The sequence below is a fragment of the Ursus americanus genome, chromosome 15 (assembly GCF_024610735.1).
Source record: "Ursus americanus isolate L20-20 chromosome 15, mUrsAme1.1.p, whole genome shotgun sequence".
NCBI classification, from domain to species: Eukaryota; Metazoa; Chordata; class Mammalia; order Carnivora; family Ursidae; genus Ursus; species Ursus americanus.
In genome coordinates, this window is record NC_142141.1 from 61,502,415 (window position 1) to 61,527,505 (window position 25,091).

Below are 25,091 nucleotides of genomic sequence, written 5' to 3' on the forward strand. Positions count from 1 at the left end.
GAACCCCTTCACCACCTGTGCTTCATCTAGTCCAACTGCCCTACCTTCTGCCTCCCTTATTGCTTCTTTCAACCGGTCATCCATCCTTCCTGGAGCATCTGCCGTGGATGGCGCCCCTTTCTAGTCCGGATAAAATTGATAATCAATCCTCCAACCTCCAGGAAATGGTGGTGAGGGGCTCACCCAGACTGTCCTGGAGAGCCCCCACAGACGACGAACTGGCCTTGGTGTGGAGAACAGAGAAGCTGCCTTGTGCGAGGCAGGGGTGGGCCCAAGGGTCAGGGCAAGTGGGCATTTTCGAGAGGAAGACTGACTTGTGAGTGGGGGATGAAGATGGATAGAGATAGGCGGGGTCAGTTCATGGAAGGCCATATTTAGGAACCCTTTGAGGGTAGGGAGAGGGCACAATGTTCTCTCGGGTGATTCCACTAAATTCAGCAAATTGTCTAAGCGAGTTTGCAGATGGTTGGAGTTTGTGCGGATCATCGGGGGTGCTGGCGGCCTCTGGGAGCTAACTTTTCAGATCGCTCAGACTGCACTTATAATTCACAGAGTCAGCTACTTGACTCAGACAACCTGTTGGCCCCATTTCCAGGAGATATGGTTCGTAAGGGGCCTCTCCCTGCACCAGTCCACATATCAAGGACAAGCCGCTCCACCCACTGCCCTTCATGCCAGCTGGGTCCAATGTAGGCCCCCCTCTTCCTGTGAGCCCACCTCTCACTCAGACTGCCCCACCATGTCCCCCAGCAAATGCAGAAAAAGGAGAGTGCATATGATGCATGTATGGGAAATGCAAGCCACAAGCAGGTCTAAAAAAATACATATCACATCTTGGGGAAAGACCAAGTGATTATGGTTTTTAAAAGTCAGTGACAAAACTTTAAGATCCATGTGAATGCTTTAGGACTACAGTGCAAGGTTAAACAAAACTAACAATCTATTGCAGTCACCTAGAGAGGTTACAAGTTCACCATGGTTTTTACAACTGTTGAGAATAGAAATAATTTACAAGAGAACATACAGGGTGACTATTGGGAATCATTCACTTTCTAGGTGATTTGAGATCTGAGTGTAGACCGACACCCAGTATTATAGGTCCATGGAAGTTTTTTTCTGGTATTATTTCTCATACCAAATGATCACTATCCCCCAAAATATTGTGATGAGCCTCAAACAGGGTGATTTCACAAGTATGTGTTAAGCAGCATTTCTAACATCCTAATTTAATGGTGCACCTTTTGCGAAAGTCCTTTCCTATCTGCAGGCTTTGCTTTCTTCGTAAGTATTGCATGTAACAAGCAAACAAAAGCGCTCTTTGCAAAGTGAATGAATTAATAAACACAATAGATTTCTTATGTTGAGTTTAATCTGATTAGTGATTAAAACCTCCCAGAAATTAATCCTGAAATTCACTGGATTATAAATATGTTTAGTAGGGTAAAAGGAAGGATATCTATCTACCCAATCTTATGCAGTACATGACCCAAAAATGCCAGATTTAAGGGAATGATCCATTCTACTTTTGATGAGACATTAATGAGGCAATGTCTGGTTTTATTAAATATTATACATTATTCATAAACCATCCATTTGGAAACTAAAATATAGACATTTTCATATTATAAGCATCAATACTACATGAGATTAGCCTGGGGGTCACCCAGAGGGACCTCAGGGACCAACACACATCCCAGAACAATTTGTGAACAGTTGCTCTAAATGACACCCATTGGTGGATTTGGCATAGTTTATCTTTGGGGGAAAATATCCATTTTTAAAAGTTTATTTTTACAATATTTCTTTGTTCTTCTGGCCTATAAAGTAGACCTTTTCATGAATGTGTTAAATAAAAATGGTGATTTTAAGTTATCTAAAATAAACATGATTTTACTCAGAACCTTACAGTGAAGAGCTGTGCAAAATTACTTTGACACAAGAATAAACCTTATTCCTTCAACCAACTTCCAACTAAAGTGAAATGCATTTCAGATATGACTTTATTTCTTGTGTACATTGAGAATGTCACACCAAAAATATATTCACTACCCCATGAAGGAAAAGACCCTACAAAACAACTCTAAAATAATGTAGGTACACTCTGAATGACAAGGACTAGTTTAAGTGCTGTTATTCTTTGATCAATATTTTTAAAAAGTTATTTAGATCATTTTTATAACAACCTTTAGGAGAGAAATAATATTCGAAAGAATATAACTGTTTGAAGTTTGAACTACTCACCTGAGATATTTTTGTACATAACTTTCACACTTGTTTTAAATTTAAAAAAAGAACAATTTTACTATTATAATTCATTGTTAATATGTGATCTTAACTACTCTTGCTGTTATGAGTTGAACTGTGTCTCCAAATTCTTATGTTGTAGTCCTAAGCAACGGCACCCCAGTATGTGACCTTAATGAATAGGGAGTCTTTACAAAGGTGATCAAGTTACAATGAAGTCTTCAGGGTGGGCCCTAGTCCAGTATGACTGGCGTCCTTATAAAAAGGGGACATTTGCAGACAGACATGCACACGAGGAGAATGGCCTTGTGAACATGAAGGCAGAGACGGGGCGATGCATTTCCAGGCTAAGGAATGCCAGGGACTGCCAGCAGTCTCCAGAAGCCAGGGGAGAGGCATGCATCAGATTCTCGCTCAGGGCCGCAGAAGGAGCCAGTCCTGTCGACCCTGGATCTTGGACTTCCAGCCTCCAGAATTGGCAGAACATGACTTTCTGTTACTTAAGTCACCCAGACTGTGGTATTCTGCTGCTGAAGCCCTCGCAAACTGAGATTGCTGTTAGAATCTTCTATCAAACATCCATTCTCACCTCCTCATAGGGCATCCATACTGCTCATCTTTTGGAGTCTTTTCATGCTTTTTCAGAAAAAAACCAAGTGGCTGCTCAATAATATACCAGTGAGACCTTTCCCTCCACCTCTCGGGTCCTCAGGACAACCCTGATTTGCAGCATCTGGTGAGTTTATTTTTGCCACAAGGAAGATGTTTGATAAAATGTACACAGATTCATTAATGTTAATAATTAGCCATGGCTTGTTTACTCCAGGCGCGCGGGTCTCAAGAAGAGCCCTCAAAGACAGCCACCCTCCAGAGAGGACTCTGACCATGTGGAGTCCCAACGTGTAGGGGCAGCTCTGTCCTGATGGTCCTTCCCCTTCCTTTGACTGACTCCTCCTCCTCCCACAAAGACAGCTATTACTGTGCTTCCAAGAGCTGAGTTTCCACATTCAGTCCTACAGCACAAACATGGGCCTGGGGCCAGTCCCTGGATTCTCATTTTAGCTGCCCTGCTGAAGGAGTGATGGCCCAGGCCAGGGATGACCCTTTCCTGCCCAAGTTCTGCCCACTAATGAGGCAGCTTTACCACGCTGTGCCGAGAACCACCAGGAAATCATCTTGACCAATTCCTTGCCCAATTCAAATGGACAGCGCTTAACGACCCAGTGCGTTTCTTCAACACCAGGGCACCATAATCATCCCTGTTTGAGCCACTCACCACACGGCACTTCAGTCTTTCCTTTACTTGCCGACGCTGTCCACTAGCCACATCTTATCGATGTACACAGAGTGCAATTGGCTACAGCTAATTACCTTACACACATTTCCTAACATGTAATCCTTACTTTTTAATCTTTGCCAAAGAAATTGAGCATTTGACTTTCCTTTATACAGATGAGTAAATGAGACTGCAAGAGATTAAGAATTACCAAGTGGCATGATGTTTGTAATGATTCCCCAACATCTGCACACATTTAATTTACAGACACGCTAAGAAAATAGCTTAGCTGAGCAAAGGCTCTGGTTGGCCATCCTGTAGTCAAGGGAAACAAGGACGATGAGGTGCCAGTGACAGTGAGGGCTCCACTGTCCCACACTGGCAAGTCCCCCTCCTACTTGTCAGGGGCTCACCCCAGCCTCATGTCACAGGACTAGTAAAACCGGCTCGGCCAGTTAACCTACAGGTTATTCCAAAGGTCAGTTAGGGCACGGATTTGTCCATGGGACTCACAGGCTGGGCGGGAAGTCCATCAGTGTGCACGAGGGCAGCATTCGGAGTATTACATACTAAAACACTCCCGTGCCCTTTGGTAATTAGCCACCGCTCAAGGCCCCGTGGTACTCACTCAATCCCTTCTATACTGCCCTCCCCTGTGGGTCTCTGGAGCTGCCCCAGTTCCAGCAGCTTGAGGATTAATGCCTGACCCAGCACTGGTATGTGTGTAATGCCCCCAAGACCTTCTTCTGTCCACACAGCAGTTTCACACTGTCCAAGTCTGGGCAGAACCCATCCGCATGGGTTATCATGAAATATCTTAAACACCAAACCTGGGAGATTACATGTTTTAAAATTAAAACTATTAATGCCCATTTATTTTCCAGTCTTGAGAAGGGAAGAAATCATTTATCTGAATATGATCTGTGTGTTGAAATCCCAAGTCCTCCTTGGAATGTACACGGAAGGCTGAATGTATGATTTCCGGGTGTGTTTTTGTAAGGGGGTGAAACCTTGCCGACACTTTGTAAAGTACTTTGAATATGGAATTCTTCCAGTTTGCTTAATCTGCCTTCTAAGTGTGAGGTCCTCGAATCCTTCATTTTATACGATTTTTAAAAGTGACATGCTTTAATCAAATTTTCCATTTGTGTGGTCATCAGTCAGATGGTTTAAAGGACGAATGGAGAATGGGGGTTAATGTGGACAGTTAGAGAAGTCAAAATTTGTTAAGAGAGGGGTGCCCGGCTGGCTCAGGCATTAGAGCATGTGACTCTTGATCTGGGGGTTGTGAGTTCAAGCCCCACAGTGAGCATGGAAACAACTTTAAAAAAACTGGTTAAGAGAGCTATTTTACTGTGGCGTAACCCTCATTTTGAAAATACAGAAAACAGAGCTCAGAGAGGTAAGTAGTGTACCCTCAAAGGTAAACAGGTGGTAAAAAGCAAAATCCTGCCCCAGCAGCCTCAGCCCACCCAGCACTCAGATCTTTGTTTCTAATTCCCCCTCTCCACTGGAATGAAACCGGGCTTCTTGGAGAAATGCCTGGCTGGCTCCAGAACTGGTGCCATAAATATACCGAAGAGCCTGGAACATCACAAAGTGTCAGAAATGAGGAAAGTGTTCAGAAAGCAACAGCGAAAGAGACCACTGACCGCTGCCCGTGCCTGACCTGGAAAGATTCACCAACAACACAGAGAATGGAGCACTGGGTTATCATGCAAAGTATAAGGTAAATATCCGTGAGTCCAGGCTGATATAACTAAACGACCGAATAAGTAAATAAGAGAGTTTTCTTTATGTGTTTTCCTCTTGAACTTAAACCCTTGGGACAGAACTCTTCCTTTAAAGGACTTCAGGTCCAGAGGGGGATTCAAAAGTTGAAGCATTTAATGGATGAAACAAGGCAGAATGGATCTCAAGGCATTTTGCAGTAAAATCTGTGTTGCGGATGCCCAGTGAAGCCAGGATTGACACTGCAGCCGTCAGGGAGACGGGCGTTCAGCAAGGCAGGAAGGACTTAGGTGAACAATCGGCAGCAGGTGAGCTGTGACAGGTAACATCCCTTTAGGAGTATGTGAGGGTGCCGAGGGGTAGGTGAGGAGGGACCAGGTCAGGAGGAAGCCAGGTACATGCTGTACATTTATTTACCTACAGAGTTGAGAGCGCTTACTGATGACGGCTCTATGTTTACACCCTAGTCCAATAGCTATTAGATGAACAAGTTCCTGTTTGAGCTCGGCTTGCTTTGGGAAGAAGACGTGCCAGTGCGTAAGCGTCTCTGACCTAGAGCACATGGCAGGGCCCAGGGCAACAGCCAGGGAGAGGAGGCTCTGCACATCTTTCCCACATAAGAAAGGGCAAGACTCTGTTCACCGGCGCCCAAAGGGGCCGGTCTAATCGGCAAATCAGCCTTCTATCACATCAGCAGGAATAAAAAGAAAGGAAAGAAATAATTTAATGGCTTATTTAGTATCATTATGGCTAAATGACCTTGATTGCATATTCCCTGTATGTGTTCACAATTTTAATTAATCATAATAGATTTTAGGCATTAAAGACAACAATCTGTCTCCTTTGATTCGTGATTAACACTTGAAAAGTGAAATGAAGCTCTGTTTACCTTATTGTTGAGCAATCTACGGGAAGTTGAGGATGGGGACGTGTGAGAGAAGCTAAATTACATTTAGCTGTCTGGTGAGATTCACAGTGCAGAGTACCCGATGGAAATCCTGGGGAACAGCCCACAACGTGGTTATCACGACCACACTCCCCACCTTGTAGGTTTGGAGTACTAACCTGTTCCCGAGCTCTCCCTAAGATTCCAGTGTATCAAAGGGGTTACTAAAAATGCAACTGCCCCATTGAAATGTTTCTCATCTTATTGCTTCAACTTAGCTGACTATCTGATGCTGATCACTGTGTTGGGGCTAACTCTACAACATTGGGGAGGCTATCTCGTTGAGTTCAGTAGTTCGACATGAGGAAAATATCACCGAAATTCATCAGTGGAGTTAAGATTACTCATTTGGGCCTTCTGCCTCTGTCCAAAACACATTGCTCAGAGTGGCAGGGTGAGTCCAGCCGTACAAAGAAAGGCACACACGCTGGGCCATATGGTAACAAATTTTTGTTTTGATATTTAAGTCATCACACAGATTTAAGGTCATAACTCTCAGTTTCCTTTCTTTAATTCTCCAAAGGGAAACATGCAGGATGAAAATTCAGAAGGCTGCAGCTCTAAAATTCATTGGCATGAACAAATATTTGACATTCCCAGGAAAGAGAGCGAATCCTAGACATTATGCCGTTAAGCTACAGCTGGATTGCTATTTGTCTGCAATTTTAAATCCTGGCTGTTAAAATTAATTACATTCAAGGAGAGTTTATCAGAATAAAAGTCTCAGACGTGATATTTTTAGTCTCTGGAATTAAAGTGGCAGCCATGAGCCAATAGATCACGCTGAAAACAGCCAGGCTTGCCGTTTGAGTTCTTTAAACAGACTTATTCTGATTGTAACAAAAACACCCATAAATCTATGCACATATATATTGATCTTGGCTTCCTCTTAAAAATGACTCTGTCCTAGTAAGTTGGCATATTTCATAAACAAACCAACAAATTATTGATCTGTCATATACTCTAAAAGTCCTATGAAGAATCTAGGTTGCTTTTAAGTTCATACTGCACCTAAGGGAATGAGAAACTCTGAAATGAAAAATAGATATTTAAAGAGAAGCATGGAAGATATATAGCTGTCTCTTTCTGCTTCTTTCTGACCTCCTATTGTGATTCAATCTGTGTGTACCACATCCCACATTGTATCTACTGATACGGCGCTTAGTGCACCAGTGCCGTTTCTTGCAAAGGCTACAGTAATTAAGTTACTACACTTAATAATTGCTTTCTGAAAAAGCCTGTCTAGATATTCCTTTGCTTAAACAAAAGAGGTGTAGATTAATATATTTGTGGGGTATGTTCTATTAGTCTCACAGTGGAAATAGGTAAAAAGAAAACAACACATTGCTTTTATTAACTTAGTCTAAAAAAGGTATTACTGTGAAATATTTTATTAACAAAATTGAAATGGCAACTGATACATGAATTCTGGGACTGAATGAAAGAAGGACGCCTATACATCTGTTCATCAGACAGGTTTTCATAGGAGTGAGACAGGCTCTGGACACTAAGACAACATTGATTATTGATACAAAGATTGCAATTAATCTTTGTTTTTACTAAAAGCTGGAGTAATTCTGTAGGGTCTAGACCTGTATTTGAGAATCATAGATATTCATTGTTTTTGTTTTTTGTTTTTTTTTAAGACTAAACACTGTCTTCCATCCTTGGGAAAGGGGAGACAGAAAGTCAAGTACAGGCAGAGGACTGAATAGACCTTAATGTATATTAGAGCATGGTAAGTGACTGGAAGCAGAAGAATTCATGGAGCCTGGTCAGGGTGCTGAGAGAGCCTGGGGTGGGGGCGGGCAGGTGGCAACATAATTTAGTGTGGTCAGGGTAGAGATATTTGCGAGGGAGACATTGGAGCAAAGCCTTCAAGCAGGTAAAATGTCAGCCATGCGGATAACGGGGGTGGAGAGTTTCAGGAAAAGGTGACCAGAGCAAAGACGTGAGGCAGCAGCGTGTGAGGTAGGGTCAAGGCCGTCAGGGGCCCGTGTGGGCACTGACTGCATGAAGGAAAGTGGTAGGAGAGAACTCTGCGTGCTAGGCTGCACTGAGGGCATTTTGGAGGCACCCAGAAGACCAGTGCAAGGACTTCAACGTCCACAGAGTGAAATGCAGAGCTTTGGCTGCTAAGGGTCCAACACAGAAGCAGGAAGGCCACTTGGGAGCCACTGCAGACACCCAGATGCCTGTGGTCATGGCCCACACCTGGGTCCCACATGGGTAAGAGCTCGGGGGAGTGACAGGGGATCAGACTCTGAGGATAATGGGTGGTTGAGTCAAAGAGGTTCCCTCACCTCCTGGTTTTGGAGTGCAAGGAGAGATGGGTGGGGATGCCGTCAAGCTTCTGGTGTGAGCAGCCTCAGACTGAGGACTGTCATCTGCTGAAACAAGGGCCATAAGGTAGGTCTGGGCCCGGGGAGTGGGGTGGGGACTCAGAAGCTGTTTTGGCCCTGCACATTGTGAATGAAATGTCTGTCAGACATCAGGATGGGAGTGAGGAGTGGGCACTGGGCTGTCTGGGGTCGGAGGCAGATGTCGGCAGCCAGCAGTTGGGTGTCCTGGGAGTAGAGGCACATTTAAAGCCAACAGAAAGGGTGAGGTCACCATGGAAAGAAGTGTGGAAGTGTGTGGATACTGCAAAATGTCTTTGAGATCTCAAATCTAACCACATTCACACAAAATCAGTCATATTTGTCTACCAAGCTGTGGTTTATTTGGGACGATGACTGGTATTTCTCACACGTGTAAACATAAGGCAACCATGTATCCAGTCTTAGTACTTACCCTTCTGCAGGGCAGACATGAACACGAGCTCCTAGGAACTGAAAGGTGAGAGGAGATAGCCTATTCTAGGCCAGCGTATGTTGGCTATACCTAATCCCAGGGTATTCCACACAGATGGGGACACGCTTCTCAAGAATGAACTTCATCAGATTAAAAAAAATGATTTTATGACTTACAATATCATTGAAAGGAATAGTTTCTAACATCAGAAGATCAGACTTAATTTCCTGGGGTGGGTGTTTCCTTAGCAATATGTCCGTGGGCAAAACACTGAAGTGTGCCTCTAATTGTGCCTCTAATTGTCAACTACTTCGGCTATGAAATGGAATCATAATATTTACACCAACTAAATTGTAATAGAAATATCATTTTTCAACTTTCACTATTATATTATCACTTTGTCTTTGATAAAAGTTTAGGAATTTGGAAACTTTTTCATATTAACAAGAGATAATATGTTTTGGTTATTATTTCAGTATTAATTTGTAATTATTTTAAAGCCTCAAGTCAGGGAATATGGTGGGTAGATTATGGATATCTCAATGATTGAGATAGTTTTCACAAGCTACCCTGTGTTCATTTGTGTACATTCTCTATGCTTCCTATAAAAACAAGCTTGTTCTCTAAGATTGAGTACCGAACATTCTATATTCCATTATGAGATAAATGTTCAGAATTTCTGTATCTGTTTTGTGAGTTCATTCAGTGCACTAATTTCTGAGGAGGTTATGTTAAAATCTACACTGTGATTGTGAATTTATCCATTTCTTGTAACTTTTTCCTGTTCTGCTTTTTATAGTTTCTGTTAGGTATGTACAGATCCAGAAAAGCTGTCTCTTTTACCTGGATTGAATCTTTTACCATGATGTAGTGATGTCCAGCTCTGTTACCTACAAGTCTGTTTTCTCTAGCATAGATTCACCAACTTCTGTTTGGTCACTACTTGCCTGATATGAGATCAGGGGTTTGGGAGGGATTGTGTTTTGTTCATTTTATCTATTTTCAATTTTTTGGTTTTTATTGGGAAGTCCTCGTGTTTTAACAGGAAATGCAACCCATTTACTGTATTGTTCTCACTAACTGTCTTAGGTTGGATGCTCAGGAGCAGGCCCTGGAAGGGAAGGAGGCTGAACAGGGGTGGGAATGAGCTGGATAGAGGGTCAGTTTAGCTCAGTTCTTTCAGGGGCATCAGGAGAGCAGAGAAACCCAGCTTGGAGCTGTCTGATTGAGAGCCCAGAGCTCAATCACTGTATAGTCACGTCTAGTCCTCACTGGTGAAGGGCTGCCCTTTAGTGACAGGAGGATGGGGCAGAGGTCACCCACAAGCACATCCTGGTCTCTGCACAAGGGCAGCTCTGAGTGGGAGAAGCAGGGGTGTGGGCTGCGGGTGGCAGAGCTTAAAGTCATAAAAGGATCTGTGAGACTGTGGGCAGAGATCCCACATTTTCAGTCACACTGATATGTTCTTCCACTGTCTTATGTATACTTGAGGTCTTACTGTTTTTCCGTATTTGTAGGATCCATTTATCTATCTATCTATCATCTATTTTTTCCAGACACATTTGAAACTATAAATTATATTTTAAGCAATCTTAAATGATTAACATACTCATGTGACTATGTCTAAAGTTAATCAATATAATAAATAAATATAGCAAATCTCCCCCTAACTGATAGTCGGTGAGAAGCACGTAGGGAGATGTCATTCTGAACAACTTCCCCATTTTGGGTGTCATTGTTTTGTAGTATTTTATTTTCACATTTTAAAAAAAATATTGGGAAATAACTTCATGTTATTATTGTTTTTTCCCAAGATAATGGTTACTTGGATTTGTTGGGGGGGGGGATGTCTTTGTTTATTTGATTATTTCCCTTTCTCATATTCTTACTCTTCTATCTTTATTTGATTTCCTCAAAATTCATCCTTTAGAAATTCCTACAGAAAAATGTATGGCCTGGATGCTTTCTTTGTTTAAACAATGCCTTTATTTTGCTTGAATTCACTGAGTACATTATTTTATACTGAGAGGTGTTTTCTATCAACTCTGTCACGTTACCATTGGATGGACTGCTGACCCCAACAATCGCTGTTGTTGTCCAGTATGTGTTCAATGTCACAGTTTAAATATTTTAGTTTATATTTTATAAATTTAATGTATTGGCTTTTTCCCCAGTACTCCAATTCCAATACTCCCCAATCTTTTGGCTTATTTTACTAATACTTTAAAATTCAGAAGAAATAAAGTCACTGTGCTTGCTGCACCCTGCCACACGTGGTGACGGCTGTGAGGGAACAGTCACCACTGCCCCAGCCCCACCGGAGTCACAGGGCATTGTACGTCCATAGCGTTAGTCCTTCCTGTTCTGTGAGAAGAGAATGTTTTCCTCTCTCCTTAACTCCCAAGAAAGCCGTGCCTGAGTTCACCCACAGGGGTAAATTATTGTGAGCTCAGAGAGAGAACTCCATGATGCCAATGAGAGAATTTTTAAAAACCACTTCACTTGACGGTTGGAAATCTGTAAGAGCAAACTTTTCACTGCACAACCTGCTTGAGAAGATAAATACTCTTCAAGTTACTGGTTTGAGATGAAATTGGGGATAATGAAACAGGATAATGAAACAGCATAACTAAATACATAAAAAAAAAACACAGAAACAAACACAAATGGTCAGCTTGGGCATGTTGGTGAAGTAGCTTGTAAAAAGAAGTGACTTTTAAATAAATTAAAATACATATTTCAAAACATCTTATAAGAGAACTTATGGGTGGCCCTTCCTAGATTCAGCTGTACGTATAAATAAGGAACGTAGTCAAGGGAGCATATTATCCCCAGTAGTCATCTTGTGAAGATGAGTGTGGAGCTCGGGGATGTCTCAGGGTCTCATATATATTCTTTTCTCACCTTTTTATAAATGCAACTCAACTATGTGAACTCCTGGACTCCCAGGCATCTTTCTGATAGGACCTTATGAATATTTACTCTCACGAGATCTTTGTTTAAAGGTTTATACTGAATAAAATTCTCAGACAAGACTTTTCAGTTATCAGAATTATTTCAGTCTGCTCTAAATGTGATTTATTAGTATTAACAGCTTACATACTGATTGCTCCTATTACCACTAATAATATGATTGCAATGTCAGGTTTTGGTTTTTATTCAATTTCATTGAGGGGGAAAAAAAAGGACAAAGAAAAAACCCTGACCTTTCTTGCTGTCAAGACTACCAACTTGTTAAATAATAATTTATTTAAGCTTTCTGGAATTTTTTCCATAGCAACTACAAATATGAGTTTCCTATGTGATTATTTTGCATGAGAAATATGTGGATTTCAAACACAGATATTCTATTATTCAGTACATTCACATTTTTTGTTACATTTGGAGAAATGTGTTAGCTATTTGGCAACCTTTTAAGCTTTATTCCGTTTTTGAATTTTTGACTAAAAGCTCAGAGTCTTGTGCTACAGACATCACCGTGGGAGCCGAAGATACCCTGAAGCCCCCTCTCATCAGTCTGTGAGCTCCTGGCTGTCTCCCACCTACACTGGGTCATTAGTCTCAGCTCCCTTTACTTAGAAAACTCGCTAGCTGGTAGTCATGAGAAGAGAGCCCACTTTTATTGAGTGATGCCTGATACAGGGGATTTGGAAGCCTAGAAAACAGAAGGAAAGTGGATCGTTTCAGTGCTCTAAACTCTAATATGACTATTAGAGGAAATCCATGGCAAATAATCTACCAGTGACCAGTGAAAGGATTGGTGCATTTGTAAAATGAAAGACTGTCTTTATGAGTAGAAGCATGGAACAATAGAATTCACTTCTTTTTCTTTTATTAATGTTGAATGAAGCAGTCAAGAGCCTCTGCAGAATTCTTCTGTTTCCTGCTGCTACAAACCCTGAGAATCCCCAACATCTGACATTGTGTGGCAACTGCACATTTGATACATTGAAGGTCACCGTTTGTGGAAAGCATTGGTGCAGATAAAGGCTGCAAAGCCCAGCAAAAATTTCCCTTGCAGTTTGCTATTGTCAAAGGTCAGTACCAAGAATCACATGTATCTTTATTTTAAATTTGTTTCTGCCAGTTTCACAGGCATGTGATAGCATTTTGAACTTGTTTACATTTTCATTTTTGATTGCTGATGAGCCTTGCACTTTCTTTTAAATGTTGCTATTTATTCCTTGTATTTCCTTCTGCACATGCTCTTGTATCCATCTCTTCTGAGCACATATCCCGGGGAATTTTTATCTTTGTATTTTTTAATTGGTTCTTTATTTTTTCAGTACTCTTCATTTTGTTGCTTTCCTTTTCCTATTTGAGTTTTTTAAAATTTATTTGTTTATTTTTCTGTAAGTGTAATTGACATGCGATTATGTTAGTTTCAGACGCACAACAGCATGTCCCCACAGTTTTATACATTTCAAACTGCTCACCCGGATGAGTGTACTTCCTTTTGTCCTTTAACCAATGCATTTGCCCCTAGTGGTCAAAGTTCAGAGAAAGATCAGTCCTCTGGGACATTGGGGGGTTCTGATTATGACTTCTAAGGCCAGTGGTGTTTGGAATCGTCAATATGTTATCCATCCTTGAGCTTGTTATTCTTTTCCTAGACCATGCTGGCATTGAATTCACAGGACATCATTCTTTTTGGTAAGTTCTCTTAAGTAAGAAACATCTCACCCAGCCCTGCGGAATGCCTGCAAATGCTCTTTCAGTCACTGTAATTTATGTTCCCTGATCTTACTCTACCTATTTTCCTCTGTAACACGTGGCAAGGTCTTACTATATTAGCTTAGGTTTCAAAGCCAAAAAAGAAGGTTTAATCTTGAAATTTGTGTGCCGTATTCTCCAAGGAAAAAGTTCCTCACAGCAAGAAAGAATGAGACTGTTTAAGATCTCTCGCTACTTCTGGACAAGGGCAGATTAATTGAGTATAATGTTGAGTTAGAGGGAGAAATATTAAGCCTGAAACAATCTCAGAAGTCCCTCAAGACTGACCTAAATGTGTAATTTGTGTTTTACCTGCTGAGCGCAGCCTTAAAAGAAACTCATTTTTTTCTGTGATGAATATCACCCAGTCCCTGCTTCCTCCTAGCCTCTGACTCATCTGTACTTTCAGTCAGGTACCTACAAACACACACATGCTCTCCTTTCTGTTCTTTAACACATTTTTATCACCAGTATTTGCACCTGTGTTCTTTATGTTTTTAAATGGGTTCTTTATATATTTTTTCAGTATTTTTATAGTTTTTCATTAAGCACTGCTGCTTTGTACGGCTCAGAGGTAGGACTGATGTCTCCGGGTGCAAAGGCAAAAGATTGTGCCTTGAGTCCTCGGCATGGATTTTAAACTAAAAAGAGCCAAGAAATGAGAAAATGTTTAAGTGGGAAGAAACAATCACAATGGCCTTCCTCTGTTACTGTCTGCCCGTTTTTGCACGTGGCTGGACGACGATCTGTCTATCATCTGTTGCAAATGCAAAGGGAAAGCCCCGCTCACAGTGAGAATCTTAGACCTAGATTCTTACACAGTTGATGTAAAGCAGTGCTTGGAACGGTGGTTACTTAGTGAGTGCATCTGACTCATTAAACTGTGGTCCCAAGCTTCACTGCACACGGGATGGTACATATAAATTAGAAGAGCATTTTCCCTGAATCCTGCTTCACAGTATCCGGCATCTGCAACAGTCGGCATGAAGATTTTCACTAATTGAACACTCACTAAATTCCTCTGGGTCAGATACCTCTTTTCAACAATATGTAAAAAGGACCTTTACACTTTGTTCTTTGTAGAAATAATAAAACAAATTCCTGAACAGAACTGAGCTCAGATTTTGCAAATAAGCTATGATACACTTATTATATATACAGATGTATAAAAACTGTGGGAAAGTACAGACTGTTTCTATTCTCAACTCACTTGAACAGAATTATTTGGAGTCCTTATGTGAAAAAAATATAATTATATAAATCAGGTGCCACTTTTTCACGAGAAAATGTGATGTAGTCTTCCTTAATTAAAAAAACTAAAAACAAATTGTGCCCCAAAAAATGAAATTTACTTCTGCATACAGTTATGTCCAAATAAATAAGAATAATGCTGATATTTGGATTAAATAAGAAATAAAAATTGTAGTGATGCTTTAGAAAGATCTCTGAGCATTCTCTTTGTCATCCAATCAATTTCAAATTTTCTTTTTGATGACAACACCCAGGTAAATTCCTAAAGTCATATTTTGTGAAGCTATAAACAAAATAAGTATCTCAGCTTGTGAATGGCCTCTTTCCTGTTCAATCGTTCATAAATTCTTTTTTCCTGTTCTTTTTATTGCTTAGAATTTCAGTCAAACACTTGAAGACGTTCTCTGGGATGTTCCATTCTCTGAGTAAGTGTCTTCAAAAAGTGGTGGCTTGAGGTCCTTGCTTTGATGAAGTTACTATTTTTATACAACATGAAAAGCACTGCTTTGGAGATTTCCGGTCAAGTCCTCATCAACATATGTGGATGTAGCAGGCAAAGATTTGCTGTAGGGTGTGAGGCATCTTTCCTCACCAAAGTGACAAATCTAGGTGTCTATGGTAGACACCCTTGGCTCTGCATTGAGGCTTCGAGCTGCTTGACTTTTCACTAACCTGATATTTCGCTTGGCGAAAGAACTTTTCTTAATTTATAAGATATTAACGTATGTGAACTTTTCAAAATATAAGAATTTGTCTTTGAGGCCACTTGAGTTTCTTTAATAGATGAAAAGCAAGAGTTGGTCCACTAAACTCACTAGTCTTTTCTCAGCCATAACCTGGAGGGTAGTGATATTGTTGTCATTTGTCCTGTGACCTGTTACCCGGAATTAGTAGAGATGTCGATGGTATTAGAACTCACTTGGTCATTCAGCAGTGGCCCTGTCTTCTTGGCTCACTCATTTATTTATTTAAGAAACATTTGTTGAGTGTCTAAAAGGTCCTAGATACTGAAGATATAATGATGAAAAAGAAAATGACTGCTCTGAATAACCTCATGGACCGCCTGTTCTGATACGGGAAGAAAGAATGGAAAACCAAAACTTCACATGATTTCATGCAAAAATGCAAGAGAGAAGAATTTAGTTGAGTAGATAGGAAGGGAAAGGGGTGGGGTTGGGCTGGCCAGTGTGGTATCTCCATCTCCCTTCTTTGGTCTCAGACACAAAACAAGGCATTCCTCCCAGAACATGTAACTACACAAACAATTCTCTCACTGTGCGTGGTGTGTTTTGGTTAGCTGTGGAAGGAAGAGCTTTAAAGATGTTTCATAAATAATTTGGGATTGGAGAAGATTTAGACTGTGGCAGCATATCCATCATTTAACCTGACTGTATTGCACACAAAACTGTGCAAGCCGTTCAATAACTATGCAGGATGTTGGCAAAACATGGCCTCCCTGAAGAACCAATTCCCTGGCACCCCACTGCAAAGGAGAACCATGATAATGTGAACAGACACATCAACATTATTACATTTTCCTTGTTGCCGTGGGCACGGTCTAGCCTCAAGTAATACGCATAATCATGATCCATGCCAACATATGGATAAGATGATCACTGTGTGGTCAGCCATCGGTGAGGCGGGAATATTTAGTGATTCTCATTCTGGCTCATTATTCTGGTTCTGTGTCGATGCTCATTGTTCAGGGAAGGAGTTTATGGTGTCCTTGTTCCAGAGGGACTTATCCATGTGGCTGGCGCTTGCTCCTTGGTTTGGTCAATCCATGTTATACAGAGTTCATCTTGGGGGTTACACAGTATCTTTGACCCCAGTGGCACAAATTCTATGAACCATATTTCTATCATCTTATTGTGGGGTTATCTTTGTTATTTCAGAAATCTCTAGCATTGCAAATATCAGAGTTATGCTTCTCTTATGGAATAAACTTGCTCGAACAATGCCTTTGGCATTGTCCTCTCTGCCTTTGTGCCTCTGTAAGTGCACAATTATATAGTCAAGATGTAAATATCTTTGCTACATTAGGCAATGAAAGTATAATGAAAGGTAAAACATAAAATATGAAAAATAAATAAAATATGACCCTGTTTTTATAAAATGGACAATGGCACAAAATGTCTTCATATCAATGTGATTATTTGTCAGGGTATCTGCCTATGCCTTCTGGGCTCACCTGCCACAGGATAATTTTGTGGGGAGACTACGGAAATGGTGCCTCCTGGAGTTCTTAAATCAGAATTGCATCCATATTAGTGGCCTTTGAGACTGTTCAGGAAAAAAAGGTAAACCATAGAGAAATCTGATCAGTATGGCTTTAGTTAAAAGAAAACAAAAGACTAAACTAAATTCACAAATCTCCCTCAAATCATCCCCAAATAGTGACATAACAACCATTTATTACTCTCCTGGATTCATGGACTGAGGAATGTGGACATGGCAAAGCTGGACGTCTCATCTCTGTTCCATGATGATTGGAGTCTCAGCTGGAGACTAGAAGTCTGGATTCTAGAATCATCTAAAGTCTCATTTGTTCACATGTCTGAAGGTTCATGCTGGCTTCTGGCTATTGTCTGAGGGCTCACTTTTCACTCTTTCTTTATGTGGGTGGGCCGCAAAGGCAGGAAAGAGAGAGAAAGAGAACACACTATGTGGAAATCATACTGCTCCAAGAGCTAAACCTGGAAGTCAAGCTGCATTTCTTCTACCACATTCTAGGAATTGAAGCAATCACAAACACCTGCCAAATTAAAAAAAAAAAAAAAAGTAAAATGGAAGCCGTCTCTTACGGAGATCAGCAAGATTCTGGAAGGGCTTATAGGACCAGATATATTGCTGCAGTTGCTTAAGGGGAAAATATAGTCTACTACACACAAACATACCAGGTTGCTAACCTGATTTTCCTTAGATGGGGATAAAAAAGAATGTTAGTTTTGCCTTCATATTTATTTGTATTATCTCATCTGTACAACATACATTTGTACTTTAAGAAGTACTACATTACTTCTTAAATTTAAAAACTTCAAAATAAGAATTTTTTAAGAATAAAAGACACCACCAGAAATACCAAGAACTAGAAAATACGTGGAAATATTGGCTCAGTGAATAACAAAATAGGGCACCAAGAGTAAAGCGACCTAGCTGAAGAGAAGACAAGAATCACAGAGAACGTGTAAGAGTCTGAAAAGAGATTAAAATTTACTGATGGACTTAAAATAACTTAATAGCTGTAGGGAAGAATAGAGTCCACATGCAGAACATTGCAATGGAGACACATGCGTTCGGTAGTAAAGTATGGGAAACCATGACGAACGAGAGGTTTGCAGTTGGAATATGGGATGTAGATCCATGAATGACAGATTGGTTTCTTTATGGACGGTATTCAAACAGAGTTAAAAATATAAATTTACGCACACTAGTTTTACCATTTGAAGATAGAACTAACCTGCAGATGAAAATCCTTACCAAACACCCAGAACGAAGGAGGATTTTGAAATTCCAATGGATGTGGATATGTTGCTGTACTGTTAGCTGCAGGAGCTCATAATTTCAAAGATAACAAGAAATAGACTCAGAATTATATGTTGAGTTGATAATATAGACCAGACAGAAAATCTATTCTGCGATGGGCAGGAAAGACATCAGGTAGGTTGTTAAATTCATGAGATACATATTGTGGAATCAGAGAGATGGAAGAAAAAAAAAAAGCAAGAGTGTAAAAGGATTTGTATTATTTCAACCATAAAAAGAAGGGAATCCCCAAATTCTATAGACAAAGTAAAACTATAAGAGAAATGGTAATGTAGTCCTCTCTTTGACTAAAGCACTCTTTTAAAAACTTGATCTCATTAAATCCTCAGCCTTGGTTAAATGAATGGCAGGAGAATCTTTTGTTGGTCACCTGGGAACATGTGACACTATTCACTCTTTTCTAGTCTGACCACGGGGCTATTTCACCCTACGAAACCAGACAAAGTAGTGCAAATTAAAGCCAAAACCAGCTAAGGCAAAGAAAGAATAAAGGTGAGAATTCAGTTAAATTGCAAGAAGAAAAGCAATAGGGACCATCAATGAGGCCAAAGCCTGGTTCTTGGAGAACTCTCCAGGTAGACTGATCAGGGAAAGGAGAGAAGAGGCACGAACTCCCAAGATGAGGAATGAAGAAAAGCCATCATAAACATTAGAGGCACTAAGACGCTAGCAAGGAAGCATTACAGGCAACTTTATGCCTAAGAATTGGCCAGCTTAGATTAAATAAACAAATTATCTTCAAGAAATAAATTACCCTGTTCTTTAAAAAAGAAATAGATAAATGGTAGCCACAGATCTTTTAAAGAAATGGAATTTGCAATTTATAAACCTCCAACATGAGAACTGTAGGGCCCAGTGGCTTCATTGGAAAATTCTACAATTTAATGAAAAACATAATATCAATATTGCACAAACTCTCACAAAAAAAAAAAAAAAAGAAAAGAAAAGAAAAAAGAAAAAAAGAGAAGAGGAGGGAATATTTCCTAAATGGTCTATGAGAATATCATCTTAATGTGTAAACAAAGACATTGCAAAAGAAAAAACCAGAAAAACACATTGCAAAAGAAAGAAAAAAATATCTCTCATGAACACAGATGCAAAAATTCTCAACAAAATATTGACAAATCAAAGCTAGAAATATCTAAAAAGGAGAATACAACACAGACATGTTGCTTTATCCAAAGAACACACAGCCTATTCAACATTTGAAAATCACTACAATTTGCCATATCATCAAACTGAAGAATTCAAGCAATATAAACATCCCAATAAATGCAGAAAAAACCAACCAGTAGAACATCACCAATCATATAGCAGTTCTGAAGGTTTTCCCCTCTATCCCACTCCAGCTCTTCCACTAGTCAAGTCAACCTCTGTCCTGATTATTGTGCTCATCATTACTTTAAAAAAAAAAGTTTTATTACATATTACTCTAGGCCTCATTTTTGGACTTAATGGAGATATAAATTAGACATTAGGCCATGAGACTTGTTTTTCACTGAAATCACATCCCTAAGATTCATGCATATTTTTGCATGTAATGGCAATTCATTTACTGTGCTGAGAACGTACTGTTCTCCATTCTCCTTACCTGGACACTTATATTGTTCCTGCTTGTATCCGTCAGCTCTTGCGCCTATAATCCTCCTTGTGCACATTTCCTGGTCCTCATGTGAAATGTTTCTCTAGAATCAAGAAATGATCCTGTACTGTCGTGGGGCGTGTAAATACACAACGCAGTGCCAAGAGGTTCTCTTGATGATTCTGACTCAGCCAACATCCCATGGAGCAGAAAACCACCCAGCCGAGCTCAGTCAACCCAGAGAACAAGGATATTGTAGTGATTAAGTCACTAACTTTCTTATGTAGCATCAGACACCCAAATGCAAATAATTTGATTGCTGGAAATCTTTGGTGAATCACATGCTGGAATCACTTGAATTATCCATTTTCTAAAACTTATATTACATCTGTTAATTATCTATTAATTACATTTAAAATGGGAAGAATTCTATCTGCAATATATCTTTTTAAGATGTGGCTGATATAGTTTTCAGAGGCAAAATTTTTTCCAGACACAAATGTCTTACAGAAACCGAACTCATAATTGTTGTATCAGAGGCAAACTTAAAGTTTTTCTTAGTTTCATGATTAAAGAAGGTAATTAAATTAAGTGTACTAAGAATTTCTATTGAAGAAGACAAACCTAAAGAAGTAATAATATAAATTTAACAATGCTAACTTCAGGAAAAATTGAACTAAAATATAAATGCTACTAGATTTACAATATTGATCTAAAATGCTCAACTGAGACACTTACATAGTAAAGTCAAGAGATTAAAACATATGTATAAAAATAGAAAGAGGAAGGGCATTACTTGAGAATTTGGTTACTTTCTATTAAAGCAAAAAATAAGAATGTCAACTGTCCTCTTTATCACTGATCACTTTCCCAATTTTTTTAGATAACCATATAAAATCAGAAAAGCAAATAAAGCACAACTTTCCATAAAGATAAAAAGTGCATGTCAGTGCATGTAGGTACCTGGAGATTCTGCGTATCTACCAAAAAAAAAAAAAAAAAAAAAAGAAAAAAAGAAAAAAAGGACGACGCAAGATTTAAAATAATGTAAAATTCAACCAGATTTTGCAAAACAATTTGACAAAATTGAGCGTTCTTTAATACTGGATATTACAATTTATGCAAATAAAGCGGTGGCCATAATTCCATTTATAATGGCCACAAAAGTAAAAAATATCCATAAATTTAGAAAATACTCACAAATATATTTAACCAAAAAATGCTTAAGGTCTGCCTGAAGACAATTTCAAATCTTATCTGAAGGCTATGTATGGTTTAAATAGATAGGCATGACATGCTTTAAAATATTAAAAATATGCCTCAAAATGTTATGTAGGTTTGTAGACAGACTCAATTTTTTGATTTTTGAAGTTTAATTTCCATCAAAACCTTTTTTTAATTGATGTCCATTCAGATGTGACTGTATAAGACATCTGTAAAACAGACTGTCAGAAAGCAACACTTTAAAAATAACAATCAACCATGTGGTATGCCTGAAACTAACATGCCATTGTGTGTCAACTATACTCAAAAAAATTTAAAAATAAAATAAAAATAACCGTCAAGAGCTCTTAACAGTATGGTAGCTATCAAACGGTACATAACTGATATAAGAAACAACAGTGGATGGAACAGAAGACATTCGTGGAACAAAACAAAAAATATATTCTTACCATTTTAATACTTTGAAATTGACTTTTATGTTTGTTTATGGTCTTCTAACCATGCAATGTAAAATTTGCTTTGAAAAAACAGATTAACTATTTAGAAAAATAAGCTTAGATGGTTTGTTTTTTATAGTACTCAAAAATAAGTTTCAACTGGAATATATATTTAATATAACTATTAACGAACCACAAGGACAAGTGCATGAAGACACAGCAACAAGGGTCAGGGGGAATTTGCTAATTCAAAAGCCAAAGGAAAAAAAAAAGATGAAAATATTTTGATAGATTTGTCTATGCAACTTTTAATTTCTGAATCTCAAAAAAGACATTATATTCAAAAAAGGTCAGCGTCAATATTTGCACAAAAGAATAAATCAAAGATTAAGAAAATCAGTATTATATAAAATGTTATGCAAACTGAAGAGTAAAATGCAAAGAATCTATTGTTAAAGACTTTAGTAAATCCTGACTCCTGGGGTCTGAGACCCCTACCACACTCTTGCACACATGCACGTGCACACACACACACACACACCATTCCCTGGAAGACCTCTCTTGCTCTTGAAATTATTGATCCCAAGTGAAGAAACTCTGAGAATCCCCCTCCCTTCAAATCCACAGTCTGCGCCTGACCAGGAAGTGTGTGGAACTGTACCCTTTCCTTTTGTTTGGAAATCGTGTCTATTTGCTTTGGTTGGTCCTATGTTAAGATAGGAGACACTCTGAAATAAGAAGGTTTTCAGGAGCTGTCACCATAAGCTTATTTTATTTACTATGAGAAAAGCCATGTGGTGATACGGAGATCAAACTATCTATCGAGCTCTCTATTATCTATGTATCATCTGTCTACCCATCTGTATATCTACCTAGCTTTCCAAGCACCGTGCATCTAGACACGGAGGGAAGTACTTCGAAATTGGAATTATGGTTCGCTTGGACATACTTGCAGAATTACAGATCGCTTTTGTTATATTTTTTTATACTTCTTAGTATTTTTGCCTACTAAAATAATTTCAGTGAACAGATAATGCTATCATGGTAAGAACAGGAATCAATTAATCATTTCTCTCAATTCAGCCTATTCTGGTACCCTGTGGTCACCTGTAATTCCTTTCGTGAACAATAGTGCTAAACCTCTGAGAGCCAGGACTTTGAAATCCATGTCAGAGACAAGAAGTTCATGGCATTTTAGAAGATTTTAGAAAAATATCATTTGTAGAGTGATGCAAACAGAAGGACCACTATACGTCTAGAACTAAATTTGATAACCCCAAATATTTTATTTGCCTGTGATTTCAACAGAGCATTAATTTTCTCCAAAAATTCTTATAGAGAGTATGTTTTACTTTGTAAAAATTATAATATGCCCATGCAAACGAGCACATCAATATTAATATTTGTTTGAGAGGAGTTTGGTGAAGGGGAAAGAGCACTGGACTAGGGACCTGGGTCTCCTCACTACCCGTGTGCAGCATTAGCTCCTCTGAGCTGCTGTGTTCCCCAGCAGGAAATATGGAACGAGGGTTGAGGGTTTTCCAAACTCCTATTTCAGGATGAGACACACACGGGTTATGTTGAAGTCAGAATCTCGCTGGTGCAGTTATGTGAGGCAGCTGAATCAAGGAAAACATTTTCTCTCCTTCAGTTTAAACATTATGCTGGATTGTTTCCCTTCCCTATTGCTAGGGAATGGAAATGAAACTCTACAGTTAAAATGTAACTTGAAAGAATTTATGTGGTTCACTGGGTAATAATTGCAACATTTTCCATGGCCTATTAAAGAGCAATTTCTTTGGTTTTATTAGGTGTTTCAGAATATTTTGAAGGGTTTTTCCTAGTGTATCTTTTCTTTTTTTAATTTTCCTTTGAGTGGCATGATATTCCTATATTTCAATGGAGAAAGTGGAACTAACACGATAAAATGAAAATTTCCAACACGGTGCTTTTACTGCTTATTTTAGCTGTTGTAATTGAAGAAAAACTAACCTTCCAATATTCTCACGATTTACTATTTCCTTGAAACATATTGCTTTATATTTAACTTTTATTGATGCATAGAATTAAAAAAACAAAACGAAACAAAACTCAGCTCATCCCTGCTCAGGGGTTTAATGAAAACGTATCTTCTGAAATGTATCTGATAATGACACATAAACACAAGGAACATTCCATTTTCTTCCCTTGCCTGTTTTGCCATTGTAAATCTAAGTTGGCTCTCGGCCAGAGACATTCAGAACCATCACGTCTTTTAGAGGAATCATTTTCTTTGTGAACTGCATGAATTTCACAGTCACTATTAGGGGATGAAAGAGGTTGGGGTGAATCTGGTGGACGTGGGGGTCTTCAGACAGCCGCGCAGCCGCCGCTTCCCAGGATCGGCCAGTGGGTGGCAGTATAAGACAACATTTGCACCGTTAACGAGCTGGGCAGCTGCCTGTGTGTGAATCAAATCTTCCTTAACAATTGCCACCGATAAAAATCAGCTTTTCCTCTTAATTACTGCTAAGTGAATGCCTTCTGATCTAGCAGTCAGATGGTGAGGCTGATTATTGAGCCGGCAACCAACAGTTCTGGAGAGCCAGAAATTCCCTGAGCGCTGTACGGAATATTTGCTCCTACACGCGAGATCGCACCTAAGCGTGGCCATAGTGATGTGGCATAAGCGCCCACAATTTTAAAGATGCGGACACTGCCGCTCAAACTGTTTAAGCAGCCCCCTCATGAACAGTCTGTTGTCTCTCTCAAACCAGTCTTGACCTGGGGCCAGGGGAAGTGAAAGCATACAGACCTCCAATTAATCCCAGTCCCTGTACTGCCAAACAGGATATGACTCCTGGGATCTCCCCACGCTGTCGTGAAACAGCGAGGCACCCCAACCCAGGAGGAGCCGGCGCTGATGGAAGTTCCAGGTGCTGCAGTGCTGTGCTAAGTGCAATCAGCCGGGCTGCAAAGTGGGACAAGGTCAGAGAAGGAAGATGGAATCCTGCGCAGATGACCCTCCAGAAACCAGCAAAGGGATGCCTAGCTGCTTCCCAAAGCGGAAACATGCACAACATAGAAAGGTGATTTGATGTTTAGAAGACACGCAGATGACTGAAAAATAAAAATTCTCCCCCCCAGAAGTGTTTTCTTTTTTCTTTTTTTCCTTTCCTTTTCTTTCTTTTCTTTTCTTTTTTTTTTTTTTTTGCATATTTCTAAACTAAACATGATTTATTTTGCATGTTAGTCATTCTACCAGGGATATTGTGGGATCTCACGGTGGTTTCATTTTGCATTTCCCTAATGACACATGATGTTGCATATTTTTAATGTGCTTGTTTGCCATCTGTATGTTTTCTTGAT

General features: G+C 39.5%; 1 long non-coding RNA gene across 1 annotated transcript; it reads left to right on the top strand.

The window, feature by feature from the left end:
- The first annotated feature begins 5,122 nt into the window (after positions 1-5,122).
- On the top strand, positions 5,123-24,883 carry LOC148108886 (uncharacterized). The gene is made up of 5 exons (XR_015726819.1): positions 5,123-5,249; positions 12,841-13,027; positions 13,604-13,643; positions 15,330-15,379; positions 24,573-24,883. It is a non-coding gene; the product is annotated as an uncharacterized LOC148108886 (long non-coding RNA).
- The last annotated feature ends 208 nt before the right edge of the window (positions 24,884-25,091 follow it).